Source organism: Tenrec ecaudatus, chromosome 3 (assembly GCF_050624435.1).
Source record: "Tenrec ecaudatus isolate mTenEca1 chromosome 3, mTenEca1.hap1, whole genome shotgun sequence".
In the NCBI taxonomy this organism is placed as follows: Eukaryota; Metazoa; Chordata; class Mammalia; order Afrosoricida; family Tenrecidae; genus Tenrec; species Tenrec ecaudatus.
The window spans coordinates 43928737-43956080 of NC_134532.1; the positions used below are offsets into that span (position 1 = coordinate 43928737).

At 43.1% G+C, this 27344-nt stretch overlaps 2 pseudogenes; both read right to left on the reverse strand.

Annotated features, from left to right (window-relative positions):
• Positions 1–9392: 9392 nt before the first annotated feature.
• LOC142443380 (non-histone chromosomal protein HMG-14 pseudogene) lies at positions 9393–9831 on the reverse strand (annotated as a pseudogene).
• Positions 9832–17398: 7567 nt separating this feature from the next.
• On the reverse strand, positions 17399–26822 carry LOC142442246 (xylosyl- and glucuronyltransferase LARGE2 pseudogene; annotated as a pseudogene).
• Between the last annotated feature and the right edge of the window lie 522 nt (positions 26823–27344).

The window sequence follows — 27344 nt, forward strand, 5'->3', positions numbered from 1 at the left end:
CTTATTCATATAATGCACAGTATATTCACTATTGCCCTCTCATTTTCTGTCTATTCAACATTGCTCTCTCTTGTTTTCTGTCTTTTGAGTAGTCTTCCTGTTTCCATATGTGTGATGCTGTCCTTGGTGTCATCGCACAACTCATCTTGTTTCAGTCATTAGTCTTCAGACATCAGTGTTGCCTTGTTTTGACTAATGAGCTTGCCCATCATTTCATTCAATAGATGTGGTTGATTTGATTTTTGTTTGTTCCATTCAGAAAGATCCATGTGTTTAGTTTCCATTTCTCTTGTTTAATAAGGAATTTGCTGTGAATTCATCATTGGTCTCAAAATTATATCAGTAAACTTATGTGTCATTTCTGTCAGTAAGGCCACATTTTCCAACTACTAATACCGTTCCCAAATTTTATAATCATCAGTGTACATGATTGTATGGTTGATCAATGTCAGCCTGAAAAAGTTATATTTTCTATCTATCTATCTATCTATCTATCTATCTATCTATCTATCTATCTATATACATTTATATATGTACATGTATTCAAATTGTATTGGGAGCTCTTAAAGATATCACAACTTTCCACAGTTCAATCACATCGAGCAGTGCTGTACAATTGCTACCACAGTTTCAAAACATTTTTATTTGAATTCTTTGATATTAGCTCCTCTTTTTCCCCTCTTTCCCCCACCCTCAATTTATTTATTGTGGAAAACAGAACCTGGATCAAAGTGTAAGCAGTCTTATCTCTATACTCCTTACCCCAGGGCTTAGACAACCAGTACTAATGTTAGAAGAAAACCTCCACAGCCCCAAGGATAAAGCTAGAGCTGATAATGCACAATCTCCAGATAGAGTTTTCACTATAATGGCCCTCCAGTAAGATGCTAGTATACAGCCCCTACAGGCGCCTTTCTTCTTGTTACTTAGCTAAAAGATGCCTAGTTTTAAAAGCAATCAGAGTCCCTTTATTGCTATCACTCAAGTAATCAACTATCCCTTTGTCTCTTAATCCCCTCTGGATGGGTTCTAAGGGATGGTTGTGTAATTGAAGAGCAGATATAGAAAGAAATGCATTGTATTATTTCACCAATTTATATAGTTTCAGGGCATGCAGCCACCTCCTGCACACACACAATTGCACACATACAGACACCTACCTATATAGCAAGGTAGGCAGTATCTTTATCCCGCAGGTCCCGGGACTAATTTGGGTGAGTAACTTAAGACCCGTGCTGAGGCTGAGGGCAGGTGGAAGGGAGAAACTGGTTTCTGAGCAGGGAGAACAATAACATTTCTGCTCTTGTAGTTAAAGCTGGTGGCAGATAGTAATGATGCTTGTATGAGGCATCATTAAGGTAGCGCGATAATGAGAGGATATTGTGAGTATGATTTTTCATTAGGAGAATGTGACTGGGACTCTTCTCTAACTTACAAATGTGAATGCCTCACTCCAACCAGATACCTGGCCTTCCAATCTTCGTGAATTTTGAGAATAAAGAATTGGTCTGCATCCATTCCCTTCTTGGTCTTCAGTTTCCCACAGCCTGGTACTTATCAAGAAGTGTTCTAAAAGAGTTCAACATGTGCCCACATTTCCACTTGTCCGTTCCATTGTGTCTGTGTCTTTTGGAGGCTTGCACACCTGGTTACTAAATGAACTCACTGTTAAATGACCTCGCTATCTTATTCCATCATAGGAAATGAAGCCACCCTACCCTGTGTTTTGCTGTCTGCTTTATCTTCCTTAATTGCACATGCTATTCGTATGAGCTCTTTCAACTATGGGGCTGGATCCCATGCTTTATGTTTGCTTAAACAGTTGGCGCACAAATGTAATAACCCGAGTAGTAATTGCTCTTATTTGAAGGCATATGAGTTTTAAGCGTCCACTGACTGAATGGTACTTCAGGGAAGATCTTGCAGTGTACTTTTTGATGATGAATATGATGCCAGTCTCCTTTAATTTGTCAGCCTTAGCCTTATAAACCACTTGATTATCTGATTTAAATAGCCAATTCCAGTCTATTCAGTTGAATAATTCATACATTATCAAGTTTTAAACATTCCATTTTGTTTTGACAACTGCAATTTTTTTCTCGATACAATTTCATGTATTCTATGTTCAAATTATTAGAGGATGTTTGCAGCTAATTTTTCTCATTTTCAGTCATGGCATGTCAACCAATGAGGGTCCCTAAAGCTCCCCTCCATCCACATCATTACCGTTGACTGTACTTTGAGGATTTAGTACTTCTTCAGTGTTATTCCATTGCCATTAAATCTGAAGGGTTCATGTTCTAGAAGTAGATAGATCACCAGGTCTTCCTCCCAGCCCCTATTTCTGGAGATTCCACTAATCCCTGTGCACCACGGGTGATCCTGCTTGTATTTGAAATACTGGGCAGCAGTGCTTCTGGAATCACAGAAACATGCAAGCCACCACAGGACAACTCTGAAAGATGAGTGGTGTAAGTTAGAATACAAACTCCATAAACATAAAGAATATGTTTCTGTACCATAATCCCTTTCATATATACCTGTGAAAATTGTGTTCTCCCAAGTAGAACATTCAGCAATTTTCACATTCCCAACTTCATGTAGTACTTAGTTGTCTTTCAGTAAAGATTGATGGAGTGAATATATCTGATCTCTACCAACTGGAATAAGCAAGCCTTAGTACCCCTGCAGTCTATTGGTCTCAGTGTCTTCCTTGTATTATATTTGTTGTACATTTTCATGTACGTCTTTAAGCAAATACCAAATCCGTGTTCATTCACTTTCATATCCAACGTGATTTCTAAAATAACTTTATCTTTTGGATTGTTTACACAATTGTATTTCTTCCTGTGGGCAATAAACATTAATCATAGCATTTTATTTATAGTAATATAACAGGGATGTCACTAAAGATCAACTTTGTATCAGTGCATATTTTAAGATGTCCATTGTAAAGATGTTGAAAAGAGTCAATGTTCTTTCCTTTAATAGAAATCCAGAAAGATGATCATTTGCTTGAGGACTTGCAATGTGAAAGATGCATGGACAGAATGGAACGGTGCTATAAATGTAATACATTGGAAAGTATTGTTTCTCAGCAGAAAAATAATTTTCCTCCAAAGGAAAATTATGAGATGTTTGGTTTACATGAAAAAATCGTAAAATCATATATAATCATTCTGGAATCAAATCAGAACAGAAGTAACAAAATACAGAAGTCAGTTGTGCTCAGTGAAGATGAGAAAACTTTTCTCCACATTGAACAAGAGCAATTTTGTACTGAAATGAAATTCCCTGAGTGTGAACCACCCAGGCTCATGAATTCACAATGCATCCAGCATCAGGAGTCTGATGAAATTGAGAAACCACACACAGGCGATAAATGTGGGACAACCTCCATGGAGGACTCTATGCTCTATGAGCACCATATTACTGATCTACTCGATAAGACCTATGAATGTAGTCAGTGTGGGCAAAAATTCAAGAAAGTGTTCATACTCAAAGAACATTACCAAAAAAGTCATGAAGGACAAAAGCTAGGAAAATGCTTGCAATGTGGGAAAACTTTCCACAGTGTATCACACCTCAAGGGACATCAGGAATCTTATGTGGCAGGAATGTCCTATATATGCAGTGAATGTGGTAAAGGCTTCACCAGGAACACTGATCTCACTGTTCATCAGCAAACTCATACTGGAGAGAAACACCACATATGTGGTGAAAGTGGGAAAGCTTTTATCAGGAAGAGTAAGCTTACTGTTCATCAGCAAACTCATACTGGAGAGAAATCCCATGTATGTGATAAATGTGGAAAGGCCTTTCTCAGGAAGGATGGTCTCACTCTTCATCAGCGAACTCATTCTGGAGAGAAACCCCATGTATGTGGTGAATGTAGCAAAGCCTTTATCAGGAAGACTGCTCTCACTGTTCATCAGAGAACTCATACTGGAGAAAAACCCCATGTATGTGGTGAATGTGGAAAAGCCTTTACCTGGAAAACTGTTCTCACTTCTCATCAGCAAACTCATACTGGAGAGAAATCCCATGTATGTGGTCAATGTAGAAAAGCCTTTCGCAGGAAGGATGTTTTCACTGATCATCAGCGAACTCATACTGGAGGAAAAACCCCATGTATGTGGTCAATGTGGAAAAGCCTTTACCTGGAAGACTACTCTCACTGTTCACCAGTGAACTCATAATGGAGAGAAATCCCATGTATGTGGTCAATGTGGAAAAGCCTTTATCAAGAAGGATGTTCTCACTGTTCATCAGCGAACTCATACTGGAGAGAAACCCCATGTATGTGGTGAATGTGGCAAAGGCTTTATCCAAAAGACTGCTCTCACTTTTCATCAGCGAACTCATACTGGAGAGAAACCCCATGTATGTGGTCAATGTGGTAAAGCCTTTCTCAGGAAGGATGGTCTCACTGGTCATCAGCGAACTCATACTGGAGAGAAGCCCGATGTATGTGGTGAATGTGGAAAAGGCTTTATCCGGAAGACTTCTCTCACTGTTCATCAGCAAACTCATACTGGAGAGAAAACCCGATATATGTGATGAATGTGGAAAAGCCTTTATCTGGAAGAGTAAGCTCACTGATCATCAGTGAATTCATACTGGATAGAAACCATATGTATGTCGTGAATGTGGAAAAGCCTTTACCTGGAAGAATAAGCTTACTGATCATCAGTGAGTACATACTGGAGAGAAACCCCACGTGTGTGGTGAATGTGGCAAAGGCTTTATCCAGAAGACATCTCTTACTTTTCATCAGTGAACTTATAGTGGAGAGAAACCTTATGTGTGTCGTGAATGTGGAAAAGCCTTTATCTGGATGGCTTCTCTCACTGTTCATCAGCGAACTCATACTGGAGAGAATCCCCATATACGCAGTGAATGTGGCAAAAACTTCATTCATAAAGGAAATCTTAAAACTCATCTACAAATTCACAGGAGAAAAATCCTATGTATGTGGTGAGTGTGGTACAGTTTTCAGCCAGATGTGATGGCTTATTGCGTATCAGAGTATCACAAAGTTAAAAAGCCCTTCGCATGAATTAAATGTGGAAAATCTTAATGTGGAATTCAGAGCTCGTTAAACATGAGAAAATCCCCAACAAGAATATCTTTCATTGGAGTTAGTGTAACAAAGCTTTCAAAACAAACAAAGAGGTGCTAGAGTTTGGCCTGGGCCAAGCATGGGAACAGACAATTGTGACTTATGAGCACCCATGCACTGCATTGCTGTCCCTCTACTGACATGACCCACCTTTGTGGGGAGAGGATCTTCCAGACTTCCACAGGATACATGGGTACCACATTGCCCTTCCAGCTTTCAGTGCCCAGAAGAGAGCTGAACCTGCTGTTTCTGGATCACAGCTATACCAAGCAGTACAGTGCACACCCTGATTCCACTTGAGCCTTCCCCACCGGCATGCTCTTTGATGTATGGGAAAAATTAATCCAGAGGATGAATGGACCACAACAAACCTCAGCCTCCACAACCCTGAAACCAGAAGAACTAGATGGTGCTCATCTTCCACTGCTTACTCTGAAAGGGATCACAAAAGAGGGTCCCTGAGTCGAGTGGGAGAAAAAAGTGGAACAAAACCAAAATCATAAAATAGATCAGACTTACTGGTCTGAAGGAGACTTGGAATCCGCAGATTATGTCCTTTAGCGGCCATTCACTTTTGGACCTGTACTCACTCCTCTGCTTCATCTTTCAGCCAAATACATCAAAGAATAACATACACTCCCTGGAAGATCACTGTACAAAATCAAAGGAACAGCATCTGCTTATGGATCAAAACTGTTGAACAAGAAGGAACAGGAAAGAAGGATGAATAATATAAAAATTTAGGGAGGGCGGAAGTGGGAAGAAGGCCGATATATCTCAGGGAATACAGTCCATGTATGAATTATTGAATCGAAAACCAATTTACTCTGCAATGTTTTCAATCATAAAAAATGAAGAGCTCATGTCCCATCAGTGATTTCATGTACAATAGTTAGCATGTAGCTGTAATGAACATTGGTAACAAATTTTTACCTGTGTTTCTAAATTTTCTTGACATAAATACACAAAATTGACAAGCTATAAATTCAGTCAAGATGGGAAACTCCACAGGAAGTCATGTGGCATCACATACCAGTGATCTCATGCAGAAGGAAAACTCCGGAAATATAGTGACTTTGCAAATACCCTCTTTGGTTTCTCTCAGTGTGTCAGTAAACTACATTAGGATTTTAACCAATGTAGTTCAAGTTGGCTGGCCTTTAGCCCGGAGTCATGTGACAACAGAGGATTTGTACAGCGGAGAAACCATATAAATACAGGGAATGTAGCAGTTCATAGGCATTGAGTGACGGCAGTGCCTCCAGTATCCAATTACATTTTCTTTTATGTTCCCCAAATTCCATTGGATAAACCGATGTACTAATTGGACAGAAAAGGGCTGAACAAAATATCTGTACTTACATTGTATGACTGCCACGTAAATCCTGCAGGAAAACATGAATACAGAAACTGGGAAAACCTGATAGACTCATCATGTGTGCATATGTATATTGATATCAAGATCAGTATCTGATTTTACATTTGATCTCTCTTTTGACTCATGTTAACTCTGTTAACTGGAGAAATACTGTGACAATAGAACAGGAATGTGAATGGCCTTGCTGTCATGCAGAATTCTCTGGAAGGTGGATTATTGCAGATGCAGTTAAGTTAAAATCTATCCCTTTATCCTGAGATCCTTTTTGACCCATTTTAAATCTATTGCAGTTTTTAATATTCTTTTCGATTGAGCTTTATCTGTTTAACTATGTTGTTTTAAAATATATATTTCTCTGTGTATGAATTCCATGATGCCTAATTGTGATGTTGCTAGATTATATGGGATTTCAAATTCTGTTTGTTTTTAAGTAGTGCCACATTGATTCCACAGTGGCTGTATGTGTTTATAAGTCCACCAGCAGTATATATGAATCCCAATCCCTCCAGATCCTCTCCAGCATTTTTTGTTTTGATTATTTGGTTTGGGATGGGATTATAGGAGTTAAGTGCTCTCTCTGTTTTGAATTTGCATCTTCCTGAAGGCATTTTTTAAAATATGAGCATTTTTTAAAATATATTTGTTAATCATCTGTACTTCATTTTTGGTGAACTGTCTGTTCATACGTTCCCATTTTTTGATTGGGTCTTCTGATTTTCTTATTGAGATGTTATAGAGTTCTTCATATGACCCTTTGTCTGATGTATCATTGGTAAAAATCATTTCCTAACCCATGGGCTCTCATTTCTCTCTTTCATGCAGTCCTCTGATGTGCATAAGTGGTGTAATTTCATTTGTGTCCAAATTTGGAGTCTTTATTCTAGCTGGTGGCTTTTGGGATGATTCAATTCTCTCCAAAATTACTCAAGGCCCAATGATATTCAGGCGGGTTTATAAGGACAAAAAACGAAGCTGGTTTGGCTATCAAGAGGGGTTGGAAATATTACATTTCTTTCGGCGGGTAAGCAGGGAAGGGTTGGAGGTTCCACATTCCTTTCAGCAAGCAGTTTACAGAAGCTAAGATAAGCCTTAATCTTTTTAACTTTTTGAGGCAGGGTGGAATGGGGTATGGGACAAAGGGCACATAGTGAGAGCTGGAGGATATTGGCATTTGGGTAATAATACACTGCAAAGTGGGAAAAGTAGGTGTGAAGGAAAGAGGCCTGGGCAGCATTTTCAAAATTCTTTAACAGGGGCACATGAGTCAAGAGAAGTTCTTTTATTTTTTTTTCCAAGAGAAGTTCTTACAGCACTTCACTGCGAACCAAATGGCTGGTGATTCAAACTCATCCAGATGCCTTGGAAGTCAGGCTTAGTGAATGAGTTCTCAGAGGTCTCAGCCTTTAAAATAGAAATGCAGTTCTACTCGTTTGCATAACGTGACAGTGAATCAGAATCACCCCCATGGAACCTAAAACAGTGCTTGGTTGGTTTTGGTTTGTTTAATAGCTATAAGCATATAGAAACCCTGGATGCACAGTGTTAGGGCATCGACTGCCTGAAAGCCAGCTTCCAGGAAGAATGATAAAAGGGTCTGCTTCCCCAAAATTTACAATCCAGGCCCTAAAATGCCCCCTGTGAGTTCAAATTGACTCGGTGACTGTGTTTATGGCCTAATTGTATGATTTGAGTCAAAGAAGGACAGCAAACAAATTGTCAATGTCATTCCCTCAGTCCTGGGATGCTGGCATTTTTGGGATGTGGGTTTTCACTGTTTCTTACATAGTCATAGGTGGCACTGTCCTCAGACTGCAGTCTGACAATCTGAAGATATCCTGTGCTGACTGAATTAACCATGGAGAAGACCTTTCCTTCTGTAAAGTCCTCAAGGAGATGCATTGATACAGTGAGTGCAATGCTAGCCTCAACAACAGCAGGTCTTGTTTTGATGATGCTGCGTCATTGCTAGGGGTCCTGTAGTCAATTCTGATTCCCTGTGAACCCGCATACAATAGTCACAAACACTGCTTGGACTTAGATTAGGTCAGTCATCCTCAAGGTGCACTAAACCTCCCAATATACTGAAATGTGGGAATGATGGTAGAAAATATGATTCAAAGGAAAATACAATCCAATTGGCTGCAGTTGTGTTCTGTTAATTGGTAAAAAAGAATAAAACATTGTAGGTTAAAATTCGAAATAGTTTGTTGTTGTTTTGTTTTTCTTTTTTTTGTAACTGGCATTTTATTGGTTGTTTTGCAATCAGTACAGAGACATTATGAACAATTTGTACACAATCCTTAACGCATGTACCAAAATCCTAAAATGGCATGTAGACAAAATTTGTTTCTAAATTCCAGTGACTTTCCAGCTTTAAATTTAGAGGCAAATTTTTAAAAAGAGATAGATCAAGTACCATTATCTTCAAATGCTGGTAAACTTACATCTTAAATCCCACTAATTCACAATTCAATGTCACACACTACACACTCACTCAAATGTTCAATCCTTCACAGCACGTAACAAAGTGATCAGGAACACTGGACTACCACGACCAAAGCTGTTACAGGATGCACAGTTCTGACCAGAGCCATGATGGCAGAATGGTTTCAGACACAATTCTATTAAGAGAACAAATGTGGAAACAAAGTTTTAAATGTTCAAGTCATACAAATGCATGACAGTGACTCCAAATTGCCATTAAGAATGTTTTGTATTAGGGATACAAAAACTTCCCCCCTTCCCATGGAATGTTATGTTGACACCCAAGACAGTCAAATCTTCCCACAATTTAACATCCCACTATTTTCTGGTTGTACTAAAAAATAAGCAACCAGTAAACGATTTCACATCTTAAAAAAAGCATTTACACTAAAAAAAAAAATGGGATGAATTGGGATTTCCTTCTTAAAAATGTTTCTAGAGCTACTAAAAAACTTGCATTTACAAAATAGTTGATAAAAATATTCCTCTGGATTGTACAAGAAGGGAGGCAACAGGGCCCACTGATGAGACATGACAAACATTAATCAGACTGGGCTTCTTTTTCTCCTGCTTCATCAGAGGCTGCACTCTCCTCGTGTTTCGTTTCTCCGTTTTCAGCAGGTGAATCTTCGTTAGCTTCTTGGTCAGCTACTTCAGCCTGTTTTCCCTTTGCTCCTCTCTTCCCTTTTGGTTTCACTTTTTTGTCCGAAGATTTATCCTTTCCTGGTGCCTTTTTGGGCTTCGTCTCCACTTTTGCCAGCACAGGTTTCGCTGACAATCTCGCCAATCTCCTCTTGGGCTCCTCCTTCACCGTCCCTTCGGCCGAGCTGACCTTCCTCTTGGGCATCATGGCTGTGGGGAGGGCGCTTGCAGGACGCCTTCGGACCGCGGGGCACCGAGAGCCTTCTGGACGCTGGATTGCTGGCGCTGCTGCTCTGCCCGCCGCTGCCCGAGCTGCTAGGACCCGCGGCGGGGCTGTTTTGTTTTTCTGACTCTATGACTAAGAAATGGCATGGAGGAGAAGATCCCCTTCCAGATCTTATCTAGTGACCGACTGAAAAGCTCAAGAGATGAATGGAGCCTTTCTTCCAAGATGGCTTTGCCTTAAGTCTGGCATGCTGTCCTGGTCGTAAGATAGGAATACATACAGGGTTGAGGGCCAGGGCCTTGACCTAAAACTTGGATCTCTCTTTTGGACTGAGATTCTGCCCAACATGGTCCCTGAGTATCTACTGAAAGTCATGAGATAAAGAAAGTGAAAACTATATAAAAAGTGATTGATTTTCATTTAAATTAAAATTGTGACATAAAATTATTTAGGTTAATATGGTCTACAACAGTGGTTCTCAACTTGTGGGTCACAACCCATTTGGGGGTTGGACGACCCTTTCACAAGGTTCTCCCGATTCATAACAGTAGCAAAATTAGTTATGATGTGGCAAGAAAAACATGAACTGTGTTAAAAGTTTGCGGCATTAGGCAGGTTGAGAACCACTGCTCTAAGCGATCTCTAATTATAATGCAATTCTGAACAAGATTCCAGCATCTACCTTTAAGGACATGGAAATTACTCATCAAGTTTAAAAAAAACAGGCAAATAGACCCAGGATACATAAGATCAGAACAAGTATTAAAGGACCCATGGGCCTTTGAATCTGCTGTGACCCACTGCATCTCCCTGCCACTGATCCGATGGGAGACCCAGCACAATCAGGGGGAGGAAGAGAAAGGAGGCAGACATTTCTGTATCAAAGGCTCCCTGATTCAGAAGGCTCTGGAATCCCGACTGCAGGGCAGTGATGGTGGTGGTCTCATTAAGTAAGAAACCACAGCAGGTATTTGCCGAGGAGTGATCCTGGCTGTTATACGAGGTGGGGACTATGAACAGTGTGCTAATGCACAGGCACCACAGCTCCACAACAAAGTGTCTCCAGAGCTGATTCTTGAATCAAGTTGGATGACAGAGAGGAGTGATGTGACCCACAAGTGTGCCTTGAATTAGTAAGCTCCACAACAAAGTGTCTCCAGAGCTGGTTGTTGAAACAAGTTGGATGACAGAGATGAGAGTGATGTGACCCACAAGTATGCCTTGAATTAGTAAGCTCCTTAGATTCCATTATTTGCAATTAGAAAATTGAGTTCCAGTGCAGCATTATGGTTTGATTTGAACATATGCATCCACTAATTCATGCACTAATTTATTCTTTGTGGGATCTGAGGGTTATGAACACACCAAACATTCTTCTGCACAGAGGGAAAACCAATGAGGCAAGCAACCGAGCTAGGAAACGAACAAAAACAAACCCACTATGATTGCATCTCTTCTGAGTCATGGGAACCCTAGAAGACTGATTAGAACTGCTCATTAGGCATTCTCTGACTGTAGTTATTTACAGGAATAAACGTCATCTTACTCGGGGAACCATTGACTGGTATGAATCCCTGACCTTGTGGTGAGCAACCAAATCTTATCCCACAGCACCACCATAGCCCTTTATATCTCTGCACCAACAAGCCCATATTACAGGGTTTCCTAAATGTCACTTTTAGAAGCCAAGTAATAATTTTTAATATTATTATGAATATGAATAAGGAAGGCCATAAAAAATGACCTTTGATTTAGTGTTGTAAAAGAATGATGAAAGTACCGTGGGACAGCCTTTCAGTAAAAGAAATATGTTTGAGTGAAATACAGCCAGAGTTCCTTAAAATCAAGGACAGTAAGACTTTGTTTCATGCAACGTTATCATGATCCCAGTCCCTTGAGAAAGACATCCTCCATGATAAAGTAGGGGATCAATGAAGAAGCTACATCATGACATGGATTGACACGGTGGCTGTAACAATGGGTTCAGGAGGCATTATTTTATTCTGTTGTACATTGAATCACTTAGAATTGGAATGGACTTTGGGATTAACAACATCAAAACAAATGAAAACACACAAGATTCTTCTCAGGTTGAATAACAATGCCGGGGGAAAGGGTAGATGTTTTATGTGGGGAAACACACCTAACAAAGGGAAATATGTAACAGAATACACTGTCTTGATCATTGCCCATATGTTAAAGCTCACTGTGTCTTGGCTAATCGGTGGTTGAAATGCCTTTGTCAACATTTATAGAACTTTGTTTGGGTTCAGGATGGTGGTTAGTCGCTCCAAGGTTGTTTGGGTTCAGGATGGTGGTTAGACGCTCCAAGGTTGTTAGGGTTCAGGGCAGTGGTTAGACGCTCCATCAAAGAGAAGAACAGGCTGAAAAGGATTTTCTTTAACATAATACTCATGGGAGAAAGTAATCATGTCTTCAACAAACTGAATCAATTTTAACAAATTGAATGGCCACCCTTTTGGCTAAAATGTGAGCATTTAATCATTGTGCCACATAATTTTGTGGTCCAGGTTCACCTAAGTATAACTTACATGCATCAACCTTTATTTTTGCAGATGAATGTGTATCTTCTTGTTGCCCCATGTTTAGACATGATATAGATTTCTTCCATGTCAGCACTATTGCTATTTTCTGCTCCTGAGTGTTTATTGAGTGGTGCTGCCTTATGCATTCTATGATTTTAGAAGCACCCCGGACACTATCTGTAGTGCCAGAAACAGCTGCTGCAGTTGTGAAAACTAAGAGTGACTCCAATAATGGCCCAGACCCTGTAAGAAATGTCAAAGAACTGTTGCATCTGGGTTATGGTGCTAGGGAATACCGTTAAATATATCATGGGCGGCCTGAAGGACAAGCAGGTCTCCTTTGAAATGAGCACATCTTGAATACTTCCCTTTTAAAAATCATTTTATTGGAGGCTTGTACAATTCTTTATCACAATCTATACATACATAGTCTGTAGCACATTTGTACATTTGTTGCCATCCTCAAAAAATTTGCTTTCTACTTGAGCCCTTATCAGCTCCTCATTATTCCTCCATCACCGCTCCCCCTCTCCATCATGAACCCTTGATAATTTATAAATTATTATTTTGTCATATTTTACACTGTCCGACGTCTCCCCACCCATTTTTCTGTTGTCCAACATCTTGAATATTTCTTGGAAGCATTCGAGTAAGACTTCATTGCACTTATTTGGTCATGTCGTCATGAGGAACTAGTGCCCGGAGAATGGTCTTGTGCTTGGTAAAGTAAAATGTCAATGAAAATGAGAGACTTTCAACTATCACAAACGCTGCAATGATCAGTCCAAACAGAGGAATGATTGTTAGGATAGTGCACGTCCGGGCAGCATTTCATCCTGTTGTACATAGGATCTCTGAGTTGAAGCCAACTCAAGCGTACCTAATAATATCAAGACATACAATATTATCCAGGTCAATGTAAGTTAAAATTATTACATAAATATACATGTGGAAGCATGTATGAATACACCTGATTGCTTAGAGAAAACTTGGGACTCACAAGAGAGATTTTTCCTGCATTAAGGTTTCTATCAGGATCCCTCGAGTAAAGTAGTTTTGCTTTGGGCAGAGATCTGCATGTAAACAGTTTAAAACAACCAGATGTTCCATGGAAGAGAGGGCTTTTTACTCCTGTAAATAGTTATAGTCTCAGAAACTCACAATGGCATCACTGTAAGTTGGCATAGACTCTGTGGTGGTGTTTGGTGTTTTGGAATGTCTCTGGCTTTGACAACAAATAATTCTAGTTAATACAGTCAATTGCAGACATATCAAGCCATTAAGTGTGAACTCTGTTATATTTATATGGTCAAAGATAGACAAAGCCCATTCCAATGATAAAAAGGCACTTTCAGATACATGAAGATTCCCCAGAGTGTGTACATGACAATCCCTAGAGATGTGCTGAAAGTGTGGGGGAAACACAGCTTCTGAGAGGAAAGCATCCCTGACTCCTCTCTCGTGCATGTCCTGGAACCATGGCCTGTTGCAGGGGGGTTTGTGTCTGGCCTCACACTGACTTCCCATCACTGTGTCTCTAGCACAGCAATACATGCTGTGTTCTCAGGATTCACAGAGCTCAGTTTTAAATAACTTGGCTCTTGAAAATGCCCTTGTGATGCTGACTCATGACTGGAGAGATGGATTGTAGTATATTTTCCCATCATGTTATTACCTCAACTCACCCCAGGCCCTTTCCTGGAGCTTGGTAATCCAGTGCACATAATAGCTAAAGAGAATCCAGAGACAGCATAGGTGAGAAACACGGTCTGTGAGGGCTTCACCCGTCAAGGGCCTGACTCTTGTAGCTGCACCTGAGCCAGGACACCTGGGGATGAAGAGAAAAAGAGTCATGTGCTCAAATGCTGCATCCCCAGACTTCATGTAGGAGTCCCTGAAGCACTCACCTCCCAGAGTTGCCACCAGAAAAGAAAATCCACACATGCTTCATGTTCATGTGGATAAGATTTGACACCCCAAAATGCTCTTCAGAATGATGAGGATTTTGAATTTAAATATACGTGTGCTGTAGCTTCATGTGGCTGCCAAAGAGATATTTGCATGTTGGAAGTGCATTTGTACATCAGGGTAAACAGGATAAAGTGAGGCCCCTGGGTCTGCTCCGCCCACTCAGAGAATGTGGCTAGCTGTGCCTTCAGGGTAACCCAGATTTCTTCTGAAGTTTTCACTTTATCTGCTGCAGAGTTCTCTTAATCCACACAAGAGTGTATTCTGTTCTAGGAGCTATATGCAGCCACAGAGCAAGGGCATTTTTATTCCCAGATTCCCAGTGATAGGTACAGACAGATATCGAGAGAGAGAGAGAGAGAGAGAGAGAGAGAGAGAGAGAGAGAGAGAGAGAGAGAGAGAGAGAGAGGAGAGAGAGAGAGAGAGAGAGAGAGAATATGAAAATATCCACCACAAACCAGGGCCATCTCTCTTCTGATTCATGACACCTCGTTAGTCTATATTTAAACACTGGAATGTTGTGGTGTGGTCAGACAACATCCAAATCACCAAACATATTGCTAAATTGGGTAACCATGTCTTTACTTAATTCAAATTTACTGCCATACACCTTCATATCAAGTTTAACTCATGAGATGGTATTTTCAATTGCTTCATATGCTTGTGAAAGTTGATCATTGAATAAAGAAGAGTAAAGAATCATTGCATGTGAATTGTGGTGCTATTGAGGAATACTGGAATTACCATGGACTCTCAAAGGAACCAACCATGTGGATCGCAGAGTAAAGGTTAACTGATGAACCACCAGCAGCAGAAACTCCTCAGGAGAAAGACTGGACTTTCTATTCCTGTAAACCATTACAGTTTTGGAAACCCACAGGGCGGTTGCTATGAGTCAGCACTGACTTAATGCTAGTTGTTTTGGTTTGGCCAAAGGAACAAACAAATCTTTCTTGGAGTAGTTTATCCAGAATATTCCTTAGATACCAGGATGATGGTACTTCATCTCACATTTTTTGAACATGATATCAAAAGAGCCCAGTACTTGGAAAAGGGTATCATACTTGGCAAAGTAGAGGACAGGTCAAATAAGAGTAAGGCCCATGAGGAGACAGAATGACAATAGCTTCAATAATGGGCTCAGAGTTATGAACCATAATGAAGATGACTCAATATTGTACGTTGGTTTGTTCTTTTGCGTATAGGGTTGTTATGAGTTGGAAATGAACTGACCTAACCCAAAAAAACAAAATGAAAAGTACATACTTAAGAGTGAAAGGGGTGGAGGTTAGCCTGTCAATCAGGTAGCAGCTTGATGATCTCTTTGGAGGTGCTAAGGAGACAAATAGCTCACTGGGGGTGGGGCCTCCCCCCTCACACCCCCTTGCTAGACACCGCATTTGACAAGCCACATGGAGAAAGGCTGATGGAGCCAGAGCCCTGGGAGTTGTAGGAGCCATGTAGAGACCCCTGCCAGTGCTGAGGCACTTCTACTGCCACTGGATTCACAAGATGTTTCACCCATTGGCCTGTGATCTTCCTGTATCCATCATTACTTGGCTGAATGAGTGTAACAAGGAATTTATGGACTAGTATTGCACATCTGGGCTAATATTGGGCTTATGGACTTGATGTAGATTGGGCTGGGATGTTTTCTTAATACCCAATTGCTCTTGTATATAAAGCTTTTTTCTTATACACATAAGTGTCTATGAATTTGTTTCTCTAGTCTACCCAGACTAACAAATATGCTGAAACCAATATCTATTGATACTTATATCCTGGAAAACTTATGGTTACATAAATTCATACAAAGTTCTCACACAGGATATTCATACAAGGATTGCATATGAATGACACAAATAAGAATTGAAGAGAGATTGAGAATATTGAAGTGCATGATGACCTCCCTTTCATGGTTCTGCATTTTACTAGATAAACTAACTGAATACAAGCTCAGTGTATATACTACCATGATCATCACCTACTTGTGTTCTCCTAAAGGCAGGCTGGCAGTTATTCACAAGGTATTTGAAGGGGCTGATCTTGGAAATCATCCAGGATTTGTGGTCTCTGGATTAACAGACTAATAAAATGTGGTCTTCGGTGATGTCTTCAAAAGCCACCAAGCTGTATGTAAAGATGGATAAAAAACAATGAGCATGTTAAGTGATATGTTCCTGAATGAAGAGATAGAAAAGGAAGTTAGTGGTTTCCCTCTTAAAATAAGTAATAATAATATCTTCAAAAAGACCTGTTGTAGAAGCAGGACATCCAGAATTCTCATTGGAAATTAAAGGACAGGTTTAAAAAAAAATCATTTTATTGGGGGCTCGTACAATTCTTATCACAAACTTATCATGGACAATGGAGCAATGGTAGTACCGTGAGCTAACTGCTGGGTCAGTACTTTGAAACTATCAGTCATTTCACTGGAGAAAGACAAAGTTTCTATGCCCACACATAGTTACAGTGCAAGAAACCTCCGGGAAGTTCTAGTCACAATTTTAAAGTTACTCTGTGTTGGAATCATTTCTTTCTTTTTTAGCTGATCAATTTGTATTTATTTTAACATTTTACTAAATAAAGCCAAATAAAGTCTGTTGGCCTCAAGGTGCTGGGTTTGGGGCAGGGGAGGGCAGGGGGTGGGTGGCCTCCGTCCTCTTTGGCCCCCACACTGCTGCCCCTCCCGTGACTGCAGTTGCACAAAGCTTCCTGAGAAGTCGCGCCCCCAAACCAAGAGAGAGGGGCATACAAGGGGTTTTTAACAAACATTAATTATAAAAAGGAGCTATAGGTCATTGGGACAGGGAACCAGCCCCAAAAAGGCTGGGGCAGGGGGAGGCTGGAACCCAATGGGGGAGTAGCAGCATGGGTGGACCTCAGGCCCCACCACAGATGCCCCTGCCCCAGCCAACCCCATGGAGACCGTAAATAACTTAATAGAAATGTCCTTGGGAGGGGCAGGGGAAGCTCCCAGCATGCAGTGTGGTACAGCTGAACCAGGCAAGCGCAGCCCCAGCCCTGGGGGATCACTGGACACCCCGGGGCTGCTTCAGGGCAGTGAGGTACTTGAGGGCAAAGGCCCCATAACGGGGCGGGACAGGTCCTGGTGGAATTCCTCCTTCAGGGCCCGCAAGCAGTGGCGGTAGGTGGGGTTGGAGCGGAAGCGGGAGATGTCCAGGCTGGGCGCGTGGGGCATGTGAATGGTAAACGCTTCCGGCAGGACCAGGAACTCATATTCCTGAGCATCCAGCTCCTCCATGTGGGCCACCTTGTTCCAGCCAAAGCCCACAAAGTGAGCATCGTAGTGGGGACAGTTACGGGGCAGCACCATGTAAGGCTTGTAGTCCGCTGCCCACTGCTGTGGGTACGGGGTCTGCGCCTCCCTCCAGCAGGCGTAGTCCATGGGCGCATGACCCTGGGGCCACATGTCGCACCTGAAGGTTAAAAGAGCGCCGGCGTCCAGCAGGGCTAGCAGCTCGGCCTTGGAGGTAGGGAAGCTGAAGTGCAGGCTCTCGAAGGGGTGCTCCGCAGCTCCAGCTGCTCAAGGGAGGCCCTGAGGGAGTCATAGAGGGAGTGGGCCTGCAGGAAGTCTATGTCACTGAGGAAAACGTGGGACTTGAGGGCCTGGCCAAGGCCACGTTGCACAGATGGTTGACCGGGTAGAGGGGCCCCTCCGGGTACACCATGTGGTAGGCCACGTTGCGCCACACCGAGAGCACCGGCGAGGCCCCCCACCTCGCCTCGGTGTCAGCCAGGTCAGTTGCACAGGACTTCCAGCATTTGCAACTAGTCCATGGAGAGCTGGGCCACCAGGGTGATGTCGTGGCGCCTGGGCGGTGACAGCTCAAAAGGCAGGGTGGTGAGGTGCATGCAGGCCACAGTGAGCCGCTGCTGCTGGAACTCAAAGCAGGCTGCGTCCTCATCTAGCTGTGCCAGGGCGTGCTGCAGCTGCGCAGCCTGAGGTGGGGGCTGGCTCGGTACCCAAACAGTTCTCTGCGCAGCAGGTTCCCGTCGTACTCCAGGAAGGTCAAGTGGAGGTTGCAGAAGAATTCCACATGCTTGTTTTTCACCCGGAACTTCTTTGGCGAGTTCCAGGGCATCACCTTCAGGCCTGACGCCTCAGAGTAGCAGTGCTCAGCCAGCGTGTGGTCAGCCAGCTGCACGTCCCAGGTGCAGGGCAGCAGCAGCACCAGCCCTGGGTGATCCTTGAGGACAGCACTGAAGATGTCCTGGTCAGCCCAAGAGCTGGCCGACAGGGTGAGAAGCACTCTTCTCGCAGTTGCCTCCCACATCTGCTCCCAGCCAGCCTGCCGAAGCCAGTCTAGTCTCAGGAGGATGACGCCTGTGTTAAATCCCGGCCCAAGGCGGGCCAGGACCTGTGGTTCTTCCAGAGGTTGCCCAGGTACCAGTCACTCTGATTCTCCACAAGACCAATCATCTGCTTATCAGAAAAGTGAGTAAAAAATGCCCAGAGCTCCGCGATGTCAGAAGCGAAGGTGACGTCTGTGTCGAGGACAATGACCCGGGCCAGGTCAGAGGGCAGGGCACCGGGCAGCACTAGTTTCAAGAGCCCATAGAGGCCGGAGTAGTGGGTGTTGGAGATCCAGGAGACCTGGGACTGGAACTCATCAGCATTGTAGAAGCTGACTCGGATGGCAGGTACCATCCACGTGTGGAAGTGTCTCCAGGATGTTCCTGGCCACCGCTTCCATCACCAAGTGGAGGTGCAGGGAGTTTCTCCTGTAGAAGAGTAGGGGTTTGACCAGGGTGACCACTTCCCGGCTGGAGTTAGAGCTTGCACATACGATGGCCACCTGCAAAAGCTTGCACTTGGGCAGGAGTGACCGCAGTGGGACACAGGCCGAGCTGTTGTGGTCCCACGGCAGGGCTCCATCTAGCACAGCAGGCCCTCGCAGTCGCCTGTAGTCCAGGTCCGGGCTAAGCAGGTAGAAGCCGAGCAGCAGCAGCAGCAGAGCAGCGGCCCCCAGTGCCCAGGGGTGCCCTCGTGGGCAGCAAGGCTGCCCAGAAGGGAGCTCTGGGCGGGGTGCGCACCGTCACAACCCCCCGGGCTGCGGGCTCCAGCACGGGCCCTCAGGAGCTGGCGGGGAAAGCGGGGGGCCAGCCCTAAGCAGCAGGGCCTGAAGGCCGCCTGTCCTGCCTCCACACCTCCTCGCCACCCTCACCTGCTCCTGTGGCCCGACTTGCCCAGCGGTCCCTCCTGGAATCATTTCTATGGCAGTGAGTTTGTATCTTTTGTTTTTGGTCTCTTGGAAGAAGTACAGGACAAATGCTATTAAAAAGCAATGATAATGACATATCACCCTCAATACATGGGACATGTTATGAATGGGATCCTCTGAAGAGACACAATTGTTTGTTTTTAAAAGTTCAAGAAACATAAACCACCTTCAGTGGCTGTGTTTTTAATAATAGTACAATAATTGTGTTAATTATGTAAGGCAAGGTAAAGATACTGCAAGCCTAGGAAGGATTTCATCTGTTGTACAAAGGGACATTACCAGTGAGGAATGTTTCTGCAGGGCTTTTTATCAACATAAATAAATATGAGGAATACAAATTCCGACTTATTGACCAACTGGACACATTTCAATCAGACTCATTCTTTTGATGAAACCATGAGAGGATCCGTCCAACAGTGTAAGAGTCAAATCTGCCATCGTTAAAAATCTAAAGAAAAGGGATCAGTTACCAGGCATCAAAGAACAAAAAATCATATCATTGACTGCACACCTCCATGATAGGATCGCTGAAGACAAATGGGTGCATAAGCAAATGTGGTGAAGAAAGCTGATGGTGCCCGGCTATCAAAAGAGATAGTGTCTGGGGTCTTAAAGGCTTGAAGGTGAACAAGCAGCCATCTAGCTCAGAAGCAAATAAGCCCACATGGAAGAAGCACACCGGCCAGTGCGATCACGAGGTGCCCAAGGGACCAGGTATAAGGCATCATGCAAAAAAAAAAAAAAAGAGATAAGTGTGTGTTTATGTATGTGTATATATGTGTATATGTATATATGTATGTGTATATATGTATATATATATCATATTAAATGAAGGGGGAAGTGCAGAGTGGAGACCCAAGGCCCAAGTGTCGGCCAATTGAGATCCCCTCATACAGGGGTTTAGGAGAGGAGATGGGTTAATTAGGGTGTGAGGTAGTATCGATGAAGAACACAGCTTTCCCCCAGATCCTGGATGCTTCCTCCCCCCAACTACCATGATCCGAATTCTACCTTGCAGGGCTGGATAGGACAGAGGCTGTACACTGGTACATATGAGGGCTGGAGGTACAGGGAATCCAGGGTGGATGATACCTTCAGGACCAAGGGTGTGAGGGACGATGCTGGGAGAGTGGAGGGTGAGTGGGTTGGAAAAGGGGGAACTGATTACAAGGATCCACATGTGACCTCTTCCCTGGGAGAGGGACAGCAGAGAAGGGGGGAAGGGAGACTCCGGATAGGGCAAGATATGACAAAATAACGATGTATAAATTACCAAGGGCACATGAGGGAGGAGGGAATGGGGAGGGAGGGGGAAAAAAAAAGAGGACCTGATGCAAGGGGCTTAAGTGGAGAGCATATGCCTTGAGAATGATTGGGGCAGGGAATGTATGGATGTGCTTTATACAATTGATGTATGTATATGTATGGATGGTGATAAGAGTTGTATGAGTCCCTAATAAAATGTAAAAGAAGAAAAGAGAAAAAAATGATTAGGCAAAGACTGTACAGATGTGCTTTATACAACTGATGTATGTATATGTATGAACTGTGAAAAGAATTGTATGAGCCCCAATAAATTGTTAAAAAAAATCTAAAGAAAATATTTCACTGCCTGATGGAATAAAGAAAACTGTAGTGAAGAAGCAATGGTGACTCTGAACGAGCTAAGAATTCATGTCCTCTGGTAGACCTTTATATCTGGATTCTACTCAAGAAGTTTATTGCACATTTCAAAAAACCAAGGCCCAAACTGGGATGCTTATACCTTATATAACAAGCCTCAAGGCACATAAGGAAGATCAGTTATCCAGTGCTTGGAACCACATATGCATTTGATAGCAATAGACTGCTTCAGAAAGCTCCATCCCTTGTCCCCCGCCCATCACACTTTTACCTTATAATCTGACCTCAGGTTTCCAGTGATTCCTATCTGACCTTACTCTGTATAATGCAAATGCCCTAGGTGTCTGTCTACTCACCATTTTGTAGTACAGCTTCAGGAAATCAAATCGATGCACTCTCTAAATAAAAAGCAGACACACGAGGAAATTTGGAGTCTGGTGAATGGATTTGGTTCAGAACCATTCAGAAGTTCAAATCCTTGTGATGCTTAAGTGCGCAAGACAGCAGTCCCAGGTTTCTCTGGCTCCCTAGACTGGACTGTATTTTGGTATGTGTGGCCAATCTGCAACCTGAAACAGAAGAGGAGTGATCACTTAGGTATGTCAGGTTGTTGGTCTGCACTTCTTGCCCTAAGAGACCACCCTGTGCCCCTGAGCTGAAGATTAGGATTCAACCTGAGGTATTTATTTTAAAGACAGAGCCCACGCTATTCTAATAGAGTCCATTCTTCTCTTCGTCAGGTCCCCTTCATTGACATTCATGTAATAGAAGCAGGTATTTCCTAGTCTCAGAGGATGAATGGATTCCAGGTGTTTCCGAAAGGCAATTATGACCCTGGATTACTGTATAGCCTTGGGAGTTCAATGCTTACGTTGAGTGTTGGCCTAGGTTTTGAATGTTTGACTTCGAAGAGGAACCCACACACTTTAATTCGTTATCAAAATAGGTGAATTTTCAGGAAGAATCTATGCTTTCAAGCCAAGTCAATAAACTCACTACTACAATATTCTATGCTAGTTTTATTGCTATAAAACATTTACAATGTACTTAAAAATTTATAGAATTATGAGGTGTGATCAATGATTTCAGTGCTGATACTGTGTACCTTTCTACCAACAAATTCTTCCCCTTTACATGTTTTTATCATTTTCCCTGATTATCTCACTATAATACCCACATCTCACCCATAGTTTTGGGCATCTGGGGAGAGATAAAATGCTAGTATCTTGGCACCACTTGTGAAACTTGCTCCACCAGGAGCCCCGAGGGGTAGGAACACAAAACGAATGTGATGGGACTAGGCTAAGCTATGATAAAGCAGGGAGACATTAGCCTGACGTAGCTAGTTGGATATCCTGGTTTGATGTCATTGGCATTGCCCTTTTCAACTCCCAGAGTGTTTCTTAGTCAGGGAGTTGTGAAGTGGCAGTTATTTGACAGGGGTATATGTTTGTGCCCCTATAAAACTAGTATGCAAGTCAGGTTACTAGAAAAATACACAATTTATCTTTGTCATATCTAGTCGTTATAAATATTTGGAATATAAGGCTCACCATTCCCCTTAAGTCCGAGTTTCAATCCGAGCTCTGAGGCAGGCTGGTTAAAGAACAAGGTTGGACGTACTTGATCAACATTCTTTCTTTTAAAAGAAATCATTTTATTATGGGCTCCTACAATTCTTATCACAATCCGTACATGTATCCATTGTGTAAAGCCCATTTATACATTTGCTGTCCTCATTATTCTCAAAATGTTTGCTCTCTACCCAAGCCCCTGGCATCAGATCCTCATTTTACCCCTCCCTGCCACTCCCCCCTCCCTCAGGAACCCTTGATAATTTATAAATTATAATTTTGTCTTAACATGCTTTGTCCCATGTCTCCCTTCACCCACATTTCTGTTGTCTGCCCCCCAGGAAGGAGGTCACATGTAGATCCTTGAAATCAGTTCCCCGTTTCCAACCCACCCTCCCAATTCCCTCCCAGTATTGCCACTCACACCACTGGGTCCTGAGGTGATCATCCGCCCTGGATTCCCTCTGTTTCCAGTTTCCATCTGTACCAGTGTACATCATCTTGTCTAGCCAGGCTTGCAAGTCCATTTGTAGGCCACTGGACATCCCCTTACAGAAGGGTCTTTGGGAGGAGACAGGCCAGTCAGGGTGTGATGTAGAAACAATGAAAAATAGTACTTTTTTCTAGTTCCAAAACCTTCCTCCCCCCCCCTCCACTGTCATGATCAACATTCTTAATCTAAGCTTGAGAAATTTTAACTCCTTCCAGAAAAAGTTAGTTTATGAAAAAAAATTCCCCAAAAAAAACACCCCAGATGGTGATAGTAAGTCAGGAGATCTATGGCTACTTTGCATTGGATGAATCAGAGGAACAACGCCTCTTTACATTGTTGGAAAGATATTACATTGAGGAAGAAAGCTAATGGTACCAAGCTATCAAAAGATATAGCATCTGGTGTGCTAAAACCTCGAAGATAAACAAGTGGCCATCTAGTTCAGAAGCAACAAAAGCCCACAAGGAAGAAACACATCAGCCTGTGTGACCATGAGTTGTCGAAGGGATCAGGTATCAAGTATCAAGGAACAAAAAAACTCATATCCTTGTAAATGTGGGTGAGTGCAGAGGGGACTCTCAAAGCCCATCAGTAGCCAACCGGACACCCCCTTACTGAAGGGTTGTGGTGGGGAGATGAGCCAGTCAGGGTGCAGGGTAGCAACGATGAAACATATAACTTTCTTCTGGTTTTTAAATGCTTCCTGCCCCCACTAACATGATCCCAGTCCTACCTAACAAATCTGGCTAGACCAAAGGATGTATATTGGTACAGATAGCAACTGGAAACGGAATCCAGGACAGATGATTCCTTCAGGACCAGTGATGAGAGTGGCAATGCCTGGAGGGTGGAGGGAAAGTGAGGTAGAAAGGGGGAACTGATTACAAGAATCTATGTATAGTAACCTCCCTGGAGGATGGACAGTAGAGAAGAGGGCGGGGGGAGACATCAGACAGTGTAACATGACCAAATAAAAATTTATGAATTATGAAGGGTTCATGAGGTAGGAGGTAGTGGGGACGGAGGGGGAAATGAGCAGTCGATATTAAGGGCTCAAGTAGAAGGCAAGTGTTTTGAGAATGGTGATGGCAACAAATGTACATATGTGCTTGTATGTATGGGTTGTGATAAGAATTGTATGAGCCTCCAACAAAATGATATATTTTTAAAAGATTATTACCTTAAGGATTGGGCTCACCTGACTAAAACATGCTATTGCCAATGGCTTCCTCTGCATGTGAAAGATGGGCACTGAATTAGGCAGGCAGAATAATCAATGTGGTTGAGTTGTAGTTCTGGCCAAGAACACCCCAAGTACCATTAATAGCCATGGTACAAACAAGTCTGTCTTGGCAGAAGCAATATCTGAGAAGTAATATCAGAGGACTGCTTAGCGGTACAGATGGTGAAAGTTCGTATAATATACTTTGTACAAATCATCAAGAGAACAGTCCCAGGAGTAGGACATTAAGTTGGGTAAAGTAGAGGGGCAGTGAAAAATAGGAATCCCTCTATTAAATGGACTAACAAAGGGACTGCAACAATGGGTTCATCCTAAATTGTGAGGTTTGCACAGGAGAGTGCAGTGCTTTGTTCTGTTGTTCACTCGGGCCCTGTGAGATGGAACTGACTCCATGACAGCTAATATGACACCATCCCCAGAAACCACAAATAAACACCCAAGACATGCACAAAAACATGCTAGTGTGCTAGTTATGTTTACCAAGTTCTTATTTCTCTTATTGAAAGAGGGAAGAGGTTTCTTTAGTTAAAAAAAAAAGGAACGAACAAGGTGACAACAAAATCAGTGAAGACTTCCTACGCCTCATTATACCATTCTTTTGGAGGTCATCTGAAGGCATTTCTCTAAGCTCCACACAGGATGCGGCAGAGTGTTTTCATGAATGTGGGCTCTAGTGTAAGGACAGCACACAGTCATCGGTTGTAAGTGACATTTTGTCTTTCAAGGGAAGTGTAAATCATACAGGCCTCTACATTGAGGGGTCAGCTGGAAGATCAAAGGATCCAGCAGAACAAGAGACTAATGATAGTTGAGTGGGTTTCAGGCTGCTTAGAAGGTCTATGTGCAATTGAATCAAAATAAAATTTCATGAGACCCTTCCAGCCTAATTGTAAGAGAAATAAAAATTAAAGATTCTGGCATCTAGAGACCAGATTATTCACATATGATGAATAAACACTTTTCCTCCGTTTTAAGTTATTGGGCTCACATATAAAAGTAGTTTTGAAAGAACCCTTACTAATACTTTCTAGGAGATGGGGAATAACCTGTTATCAATGTCCATGTTGGCCTCACCTGCAACCTTAGGCTGCTTCTGTCACAAAAGTTGGATAGACTGGCATCAGGTGGGGCTTAGTCATTTTTCTCACCACCACCTGGGAGATCGACCAGGCGGCCTGTTAGGGCAACCGGTTGGAGATGCTGCGATGAGCACATGCGCCTTGGGCACCTCCATTAGAAGCCCTGACCCCTTCCACGGGGACCGAGTGGGGACTTAGTTATTTTTCTCGTTGCCACTTGGGAGGTCAACTGGAAGGTCCTGTTAGGGCAGCAATAGATCACAAGGAGGGAGCTGCTGTGCTCCATAGGAAACCCTGACCAGGAAGCAGGTTGTCTACCAATAGTTTAGCACCAGGATCCCCAACATGAGGTGCGTGACAGGCAGGCGAGGGTGCTGCCACATTTCTGGTCCCAGCGTACAGTGGGGACTCGCATCCACACACAGCCACAGCCCAGGCCGACAGGGTTGGAGGTTATCCAAGCACAATGGAGCCTCCCTGGTGGTGTCCTATCCTTCCTGCAGTTTAAGAATCTTTCTGTCTTAATCCCACAGAAGGCAGCTTCGCCCCATTGGCTCCTCAACTAAGCCCAGACACCCAATGGAAACCTAAAGTTCCTCTCCTTCTGAGCAAGGTTACCACAGAAACAACACATCACCATTAGGGTAAAAGAAATCTGTCTCAAGACGGTCTAAACCCAGCTCATGTATCCCATTAGTGGGCGAATCATCCAATGTTTGGTAAATTCTGCTTCACAGCAATAAAAAGAGCTGACATCAAAGGAACAAAAAGTGAAGTCGCTGTGAATGGTTGGCCACAACAAGCCAGTTATCCCTGTGTTAACTTTCTGACACCTTCTGCTTAAAACTCAAAAGGTCAGAAGGATCGTTAAGCCCCGCTTTCACGGTCTGTATTGGTACTGAAAATCAAGATCCCTCGAGCTTTTGCCCTTCTGCTCCACAAGAGTTTCTGTCCTCCCTGAGCTCGCCTTAGGACACCTGCGTTACATTTTCCAGGTGTTCAGTCCCAGTCAAACAACCCACCTGACCCCGCTAAGTCCCTGCCTGCCCGGGGAGGGGCCCCAAGGAGGCTGCAGCTATGGCTCAGAGGAAGCACAGCAAGAAATGTCAGCGAAGGTGCAAGGAGACCTACTTTGTATGTATGTGCACAAGGTGCTCAAGTAGGTCCACGCAGACTCCAGCATCTCATCCAGGGCCATGGGCATCGTGAACTCGTTGACCATTGACACCTTCGTGCACATCACCCACCAGGCAGCTCAACGACATATTCCAAACTCCTCGACCATCATGGCCTGGGACATCCAGACAGCTGTGCACCTGCTACTGCCTGGACAGCAGGCCAAGCGCGCCATGGCCGAGGGCACCAAGGCCAATGCCCACCACACCAGCTCCAAGTAAATTGTCCTTCAGCCTCACAACGTTCAAAACCCAAGGGCCCGTTTCAGGGCCACTTCCGTTATCGTCCCAGAGAAAGAAGTCAAACACGTTGGCACTACCTAGTGTTTGGTTTGTTTCGCTTTGGTTTTTGACTCATGCATAGTTTATTTAGTTGGATAGTTTTCATGATGGAGACCTTCTTTTCTTTTTAAATACTTTTGGGCACTTAATGCTCATATCCCACAATTCAACAATTCAAACATCTCAAGAACTGTACAATGAGTACAACAATCAATTGAACACTGTCTTTTTTTCCCACCATGATTAAATCACCTTTAAATGAC